We start from the raw sequence: 10,000 nt of genomic DNA, 5'->3' as shown, positions 1-10,000 counted from the left end.
TGAGCAGCCCTTCGATCCCGCCTATGTTATTTTTATATCTATCTAAATAAACTAATATTGTAATAGTCAATATATCAACATTTCAGGGATGTTCATAAGGACGCTAATGATACTTTTGGATTCATTATTTCAAACTAGTCGCTTTTTCATTTATTTCAAACTAGTCGCTTTTTTATTTACTTCAAACTAGTCGCTTTTTATTTATTTCAAACTAGTCGCTTTTTATTTATTTCAAATTAGTCGCTTTTTATTTATTTGTATATATATCACGCAATGATGATGATGACATACGCAGTAGAATATCGCTTCAGGAAGAGCTGGATGACTCATGCAGGTGAGTCTATCCAATTCCCACTCACCCTTTCCACCTTCCACTCTTTCCACCATCAATTTCATCCACTCCAGGGCCAAGTCAAACCCACCAGTTCACCCCGACGTCAATCTGGTCCGCTCAACTCAATCCAGTCCTCATAGGCCTCCCCAATATCCAGTGCATTTGTAGGCTTTCCACCAGGTTGTTCTCCTATTGGTTCCTGGGCCTAGCCATTGGCTCTGTCCCTTCGACCGAGTCTCAATCACCGTCGGTGGTGTTGTATCTTATGAATTATTGAAGAACAGTGGTCATGAGACTGCTGGTGGTCTGAATGATTCATCGTGCGATGTTCCCTCGTGGGATATATCTTCCTGAGGTCAGTTTGACAGAAGGAACAGACTATAATAGATGTGAACTTGGGCTTGTGTAACAGAAGGCGGTTTGACAAGTGGGGATTCTTATGAATGAAAGTGATGGGTTGGTTAGGCAAAAAGAATGCAGAATGCCATACACTTTTGAAAAAAAAAAAACATTATATCTGTAATTATTGATGCGTGGTAAAGATTATGAAAAAAACAGGTATTTTTTTTATGAAAGACAGTTCTCACGAATTTAGCAAAACTAATAACCAGCAAGGAAAGTAATAAAATTATTTACCTTAATTTGTATTATGCAAATACCCACATACAACAAAATAAAATAATCTCATCAAATCAGGTAGGGAACTGAATAAACATAAATATGGTTCCTGTCATTTACTATTCTCTCCTTCCCTTTCGTTTCCTCTTTACTTGGCTGTTTTACTTCTTCTACAACTTACTCTACTTTTTATATTTTTATATAAAAACAAGTCACTCGGGCGTTGGTAATTAGAAGGGCGGTGTAATTCTTCCACGCACTATGCCACAAATGCTGAAGCAAAAAGTTTTCATGTGTGTGTGTGTGAGAGAGAGAGAGAGAGAGAGAGAGAGAGATAGATCGACAAACAAACTTGCAGTCCTTAATGATTAAAACTTTCTTGTTGGCTGTGACATTAACTTCAACGTAGCTGAGCTTCCTCTCGAAATAAGATGACTGCCTCCTCATGGTTGTCCAATCTACTAGTCTTTTCATATTTGTTAAGCAATGCTAATGTTTCCAGGCTTTGCGCTGTTATTATTTGTTATCGGAGCTTGCTAATGACTTTTCTTAACACAAATACGTCCTAGATGCAAGGGAAAAGTCACATTACGCCTGTTCTCGCCCTTCGTTTCAATTAAAGCAGTTTCATCCAAGGGTCGTGTATCTGATGTAGGGCCGCCAATCTAACAGTTCTGCACATGTAAACATTAATTAAACGATTCTTTCAATTTATACATACCGATAAACTTAATATCATAGGCAGTTAACCGTTTCGTTTATCACTGATTCTTCCACCATATCAATTTTGGTTGGTATGACATATTATATCTCTTATATTATATAGTATGGCATATTATATTTCTTCGTAAGCTCGGTTGCTACAACAACGAAAATAGTAAGCATTCTGGTTCATGGCCGAAGATAGGCTGATAAAATTTAGAGAAAATGATCCTATTTACATCGAAATTATGTGCGAAAATCATATATATATATATATATATATATATATATATATATATATATATAGTATATATATTATCTCTCTCTCTCTCTCTCTCTCTCTCTCTCTCTCAACTTTTATGGAATCAGAACCGGGTACTCGAATTTAGATACCCTCTTCCCTTCGCCTCGAGACCCAAGGGATTTCCAACCTCGCTGCTGATATAAACATCATTCACTGGTGAAGTTCGCTCCGATCATTCATTAAGTGATATGCATCTGTTCAACTTTGTTATCACCAAACTGCTTACTATGCACATATATTATTCCTCTCTGTCTCTTCTCTCTTACGAGATTCCTCAGCATCCCTCCGCTTGCCTTTATTTAATGCGATTAAAGGATTTCGGTCCTCCTCCGTTTCGAAGGGTGTATCCTGCATTAACAGGTATATATGCTCAAGATGTTTGGGATGAAGGAGCATCTTGGTGTATGGAAATAAAAAAAAAACTATTTAATTATTCAACGATGATTTGCATTCACGTATATAATTCTAAAAATGAATATATCAAATAAACAATCTTACTGTATAGAAATAAAAAAAAACTACTTAATTATTCAACGATGATTTGCAGTTACGTATAACAGATTTCAGAAAAGGAAAATATCACATAAACAATCTTAGTTTATAGAAATAAAAAAAATCGATTTAAATATTCAACGATAATTAGCATATATGTATTTCAGAAATGACAAAGTCATATAAACAATCTTAAAGAAATGCAAAACCTATCAAGGCTATAGAGAGTCTCTTCCACCCTGAATTGTGTAAGCAGGGATGACCCACCCTGAAGGGAATGTTGCTAAGAAAAGCCACATTAACCCACTACCCATTATTAGTTATAATAATAGTAGCAATATGAATTATAATAACAACACGATTTTTGACACCTTTATTAATTCTGTGGAAAATTTACTTATAATTACACAGACACATTATATATATATATATATATATATATATATATATATATATATATATGATGTATGTATATATATAATATATATATATATATATATCTATAATATATATAATATATTGTATATATATATATATATATATCTATATATATATATATCATATCTATATCTATATATATATATATATATATATATATTAATATATATATATATATAGACCTATATATATATGATATATATAGATATATATATATATATATATATATAAATATATATATATTTATTTGGAACCGACTTTCAGTTACGGTAATTGAAATGTAAGTCGTTTCTTTTTGTAAAAGTTTTATGCAAAAGTTCTGAATAGTAAATGTTAAAGTCTCAAACGAGTGTACACACGCAAATAGACACACACACGATATGATAAACATACCTCCTTACGTATACTGTATTATACATATATATATAAATTATATATATAGCATACATAAGGAGGTAAACCGACCTCACCTACCTTTCGATATACAGATATATACACGCTTATAGGAGTGCAAGCACGCGTGCGCGGACGTATGGTTATCATATCGTATGTGTGTGTGTATATTTGCGTTGCACACGCGTTTGAGACGTTAACATTTACTATTCAAGAACTTTGTAATAACTTTTACAAAAGAAACAGACTTCATTTCAGTTACCATAAGTGAAAGTCGGTTCAAATAATCGAGATTTTCAAAACATTTCGAAACAATATTACATATTCAGTTATTAATGAAGCTCTTCTTATTTGATTTTAAAAAAATTCTACCTTGAACGCAACATCAAAAATATAAAAAATTAAAGCCCAAAATGATTACTTTGATAGTTAAACAAAGATATGAATAAAATTTTATAATTTAAGTATACAATTGCGGCTGTCCATTTATCCATCAGTTCCACGTTATTGTAAGGCATTTTTTAGAATAATAATAATAATAATAATAATAATAATAATAATAATAATAATAATAATAATAATAATAATAATAATAATAATAATAATATTACTTATTCAGTTATTAATGAAGACCTTCTTATTTGATTTTCAAGAAGACGAACTGAGAGACGATGTCACAGAAGACGACAGGGATGATGAGGTCTCAAACAACGACACACGAAGAAACACCGACGAAGTAACAGAGAGGACGGAATGGGTAGAAAAGATTAGACAATGGATGAAGCCAGATACAGAGAGAACAAAGATCCCCTCCATGAAAGCCTACAACACCAAGAAATTAAGGGAGAAAACAAGTGAGGTCAATGAAATAATGGGAATAATGCACACCACCAGTATCACAGAAACAAATAACTGGGCATATGCAGGAGCAAGATAAGTAGTAGAACTGACGGGGATACGAACACCAACACCACCAACACAACCAACCCAACAGAAACTAAAACAGCAACCGCCTTGGAAAAGGCGCCTGGAAAAGCAAATCATGGTGATGAGATCTGACTTAAGTAAACTGAAAGAGATGGCAGAAAAAAGGCTACGAAGCAAGAAAACAAGGGAGGAACTCAACGAGAAATACAAAATACAAGAGAGGGGACTAAACAATACAATAGAAGATGTGTAACAGAGGCTTAAGGCCAAAGCACATAAGATCCAGTGGTACATTAACAGGATAAGGGATACCAACAGAACAAACTATTCGGGAACCCCCAAGAAAATAAAAGACTATACAGCCCACTAAGAGTGGGGAAGACAACCACCAAGAAGTCCCTGAAGCCGAACCAAGTAAGAGAACTCTGGGAAAACATATGAACAATCCGGTATCACAACAACAACTGCAACATGGCTCCAGGAAGTCAAGGAAGAAGAAACAGGGTAATAAAAACAAAAAGATTCACAGAGATCACGACAGACACAGTCAGACACCAACTAAAGAAAATGCCGAACTGGAAAGCCCCAGGTCCCGATGAAGTCCATGGATACTGGCTCAAGAACTTCAAGACCCTACACCCACGAATAGCAGAACAACTCCAGCATTGTATCTCAAATCATCATGCACCCAAATGGATGACCACAGGAAGAACATCCTTAGTACAAAAAGACAAGAGTAAGGGAAATATAGCCACTTGCCTACCAATAATGTGGAAGTTACTAACAGGTATCATCAGTGAAACGGCTATAAAATACTACTAGGGGAGAGACAAAAACCATCCCCCACCAAACCAGTAATGGCTGCAGAAGGAAGTGAAGGGGCACAAAACGACCAGTTCCTGGATAGACAAAATGGTAATGAAGAAAGGTTAGGAGAAGGAAAACCAACCTAAGCATGGCATGGATTGACTATAAGAAAGCCTTCGACAAGATACTACACACATGGCTATTAGAATGCCTGAAAATATATGGGGCAGAGGAAAACACCATGGGCAGTGCCAGTAATCAGATACAGCGCAGGAATAGTGGAATGGACGAAGGCAGAACTTAGCAGCACAGACCAGAAAACTAGGAAACATATGACAACACACAAAGCACTACACCCAAGAACAAATACGGACAGACTATACATAACACGAAAGGAAGGAAGGAGAGGACTACTAAGTATAGAGGACTGCGTCAACATCGAAAAAAAAAAAAAAAAACAGAGCACTGGGGCCAATATCTGAAACCCAGTGAAAGACGAGTGCTCAAGAGTGCATGGGAATAAGACTGATAAAAGTAGACGAAGACCCAGAAATATACAGACAGGAGAATGACAAACAAAGAAGAGAGGAATGCACACAAACCATGCCACGGACAATACAAGAGACAGACTAAAGAACTAGCCAGCGATGACACGTGGCAATGGCTACTGAGGGGAGAGCTAAAGAAGGAAACTGAAGGAATGATAACAGCGACACAAGATCAGGCCTTAACAACCAGATATGTTCAGAGAACGATAGACGGAAATAACATCTCTCCCATATGTAGGAAGTGCAATACGAAAAATGAAACCATAAACCACTTAGCAAGCGAATGTCCGGCAATTACACAGAACCAATACAAAAAGAGGCATGATTCAGTGGCAAAAGCCCTCCACTGGAGCCTGTGCAAGAAACATCAGCTACCTTGCAGTGTGATAGAAAATGATCAGGCAAAGATCCTCTGGGACTATGGTGTCAGAACAGATAGGGTGATACGTGCAAATAGACCAGACGTGTGGTTGATTGACAAAATCAAGAAGAAAGTATCACTCATTGATGTCGCAATACCATGGGACACCAGAGTTGAAGAGAAAGAGAGGGAAAAAATGGATAAGTATCAAGACCTGAAACTAGAAATAAGGATATGGGATATACCAGTGGAAATTGTACCCATAATCATAGGAACACTAGGCACGATCCCAAGGTCCCTGAAAAGGAATCTAGAAAAACTAGACGCTGAAGTAGCTCCAGGACTCATGCAGAAGAGTGTGATCCTAGAAACGGCACACATAGTAAGAAAAGTGATGGACTCCAAAGGAGGCAGGATGCAACCAGGAACCTCACATTATAGTAGATATCACCCAGTCGAATTGGAGGACTGTGATAGAGCAAAAAAAAAAAAAAAAAAAAAAAAAAATAATAATAATAATAATAATAATGTGATCGGAAATGATAAGTGAAACTCCACAGTTAGTACTATATATGAAATAAGAAGTTAAATATTCTATAAACAATATAAACAATATAAAGTTAGGTAGGACTAATTTATCCAAATACAAAATAATTAAAATGAGGCCTTTCGACTATTTGCAAACGGCCGAAAGTTTCAGTTTTAATCATTTTTAATTACGATACACATCTTACTCATATATAGTACTAACTGTGGAGTTTCACTTATCATTTCCGATCACATTATTATTATTATTATTATTATTATTATTATTATTATTATTTATTATTATTATTATTATTATTATTATTTGAAAAATTACAATCTTTTGGTAACACTATACAGAATTTTTCCGAATGACTTACAATCTGTTTGGTTTGCCAAGGTATTTTAAATAAAAAAGAAAACAAACACTTTTTGCACCAAACTAAGTGTCCATTCTTTTATATAGCAGTCCAACACCACGGAGATTTTCATAAATTGAATTTCTATGTCATTTGAAACGGGGAAAGGTTATTTAGTCCGAAAAAAAAATGACGTATGGTGGCAATGCTGTAACATCTGCCGTACACGCTTTATTAAAAAAGTCTGATCGCGCCCCGGCTGCTGTCATAACCCGCCGAGCGTCCGTACGTTCATACATACATACTACATACGTACATATACATATATATATATATATATATATATATATATATATATATATATATATATATCTATGTATATAAACATATTATATAGTATATATATATATATATATATATATATATATATATATATCTATTCATAAATCTATATATACATATATATATATATATATATATATATTATATATAATATATATATATATATGTATATATTAAAAAATCTAGAACGTTCTCCATTATGAGAGAGAGAGAGAGAGAGAGAGAGAGAGAGAGACAGAGACAGAGAGAGAGAAATGCTAGCCAGTTAAGGATTAGGTCCACATCATCGCTGCCATCCCGTTTTTAATTATATAAACATCAATAATTTTTCGCGAAACTTTCTTTACTGTTCCCTGCAGCGACCTATTACTGTCGACTGACCACCAGGTATACATTTCATTAGAACGAACCCAAATCATTCTTCCTTCGCCACCGATGGCTTCAGAGAGAGAGAGGGAGAGAGAGAGAGAGAGAGAGAGAGAGAGGTATAAAAAAATTTAGTAATGAATGACTTTCAATCACCGCTCGGATGTAATTAGTTGCCAGCAACCACTTGCAATGTTTTTTTCTTATATTTATTTTCTTTTTTACCATTATATTCCGAACCCAATTTCCCTTTTCCTTCCTCGGTAGATCCTCGGAGGAGAGAGAGAGAGAGAGAGAGAGAGAGAGAACCATCGTTGAAAGAACTTGGACAGGAAAAGAACCTCGGATGTAAGACCTCGGCCGAGAGATTAATTAAGACAGATGAGGGAGTAATCTTTTAAAAAAAAAAAAAAAAAACAGAAAAAAAAAACAATTGCATCTTTTTTTTGGGGGGGAGGGAGGGCCGTCTCTACAACCACTGGAGTTTAGCTCATTTTATTTTCCTTCTTTTATTTAATTCTATTTTCTTTTATCTTTTCTCTCTTCATTTTTATTTCCATGAATGATTCAAAAGTTGTGAATTGGTTGATTGTATTACGAATGTGTAGTCGTTATTCAATTCAGCACTCGATCGCCTAGTAACTCCATTATTGATTCGAAGAGCAATAAAACCAGTGGAATACAAAGAGTATAACTGAGAGAGAGAGAGAGAGAGAGAGAGAGAGAGAGAGAGAGAGAGAGAGAGAGAGAGTTAACAGAAAAAGCGAGAGTAAACTAAATTCAGCTTGTTAGTATTTTTTATATTCTTTCCTCTTGCCTATTATAACTTTTTTGTCACCTCATCCGTAAATACCTGTAAATATATACTATATATATATATATATATATATATATATATATATATATATATATATGTATATATATATATATATATATATATATATATACATATATATATATATATATATATATATATATATGTATATATATATATATATATATATATATATATATATATATATATATATATATATATATATATATATATATATATATATATAGAGTCTCATGTGTCACTTCATGACGCTTGCATTTTCGGCCTCTTTCAATTTTACAAAAAACAAAAGAACGTGCGCGTAAAGAACGCAAAAATATGGTGTAATTTTGAATACAGAACATCCAGGTGTTTTAACCTTAAGCTATTTTTTTTTCCTTCAGATACGAGTGCCAGGGAAAAATAAGTCCAATTCGTCTTGCTGTCAAATAAATTATATATGAACGGGTCTCACTCTTCAACCCTTATGTCATCATAAATAAGATTAGTTTCCAAATATGTTCAGTTTAGGTTCGTTCCTCTTAAAATACCTTCCAAGCTTAAAATTTCCCTCAAGCCGCTGTGAATACAATAACTCTACAGGATGCCACTGCGAACGATAACGACAGCGAACGCTCAGACCCTTTGAGAACTTCAGACAAAATCCTAGAGATATCTGTCCTTTAAGACTTTTGTCTAATTCCCTATCCAATTCCGTATAATCCCCTTGAACGACCTCCAGCGGTCATTAGCACTTCACGCCACCCAGACTCGCTGGCCACCTACAAATGCCACCTGCATTCAGTCACAACTCCTGGGAAAATTTTAGGATAAATCTTGAGCTCCTAAATTCCGCCCACTCCCAACCTATCTCTCTCCTCGGCAACGCCCCTTTCCATTGTTGTTCATTGTAAAACTCATTTCTGTTGATTCATCGGCCATCATCCCCGCTGGATCACACTACAACGAACGGCAAAGTCCACTGACATAATTATCAGGTAATGTGCTGAGAGAACTGTAATGTCGATTTCAAACCAACGTCTGTAATCCCAGCTCCCATTCCTTAGCATAATTCTGCATCCCTATTCATATTTATCTTCAAAACCTCCCTTTTGAAATTGTTTTCCCAAACCCACAGTCCAGTGAAAACGTGACCCAGTGCAGTGACATAAATCGTTGGTCCTACGCAGTCACTGATTCGATTATCCCGTGGCTAAGGCACCCAAATTGAGCAAAGTCACAGATCTGGTCAATCAATTGATATTTCAACAATTGAACCCAACGAGATCGCGGATGGCACACGAATATATATATATATATATATATATATATATATATATATATATATATATATTATATATATATACTATATATAATATATATATATATATATATATATATTATGTATATATTATATATATATATATATATATATATATATATATAATATATATATATATATATATATATATATACATAAAGCATTCGCGCCATGCTGTAAATTATTCCACTTCTAATCTAATTCAACGGGAAATATATTCCGTTTTCTATGTTCCTTACTGAACGGTCAGAAATTAACTTTAATAACATAAACTAATTCTAAAAATTATTTCATGCCTGAAAGGAGATTATATAAACTGAAGCCCAGAATGATTTTATTCCTTAGGCAG

The sequence above is a fragment of the Macrobrachium nipponense genome, chromosome 44 (genome assembly GCF_015104395.2).
Source record: "Macrobrachium nipponense isolate FS-2020 chromosome 44, ASM1510439v2, whole genome shotgun sequence".
Taxonomy (NCBI): domain Eukaryota; kingdom Metazoa; phylum Arthropoda; class Malacostraca; order Decapoda; family Palaemonidae; genus Macrobrachium; species Macrobrachium nipponense.
Note: the sequence above shows the minus strand (reverse complement) of the source record.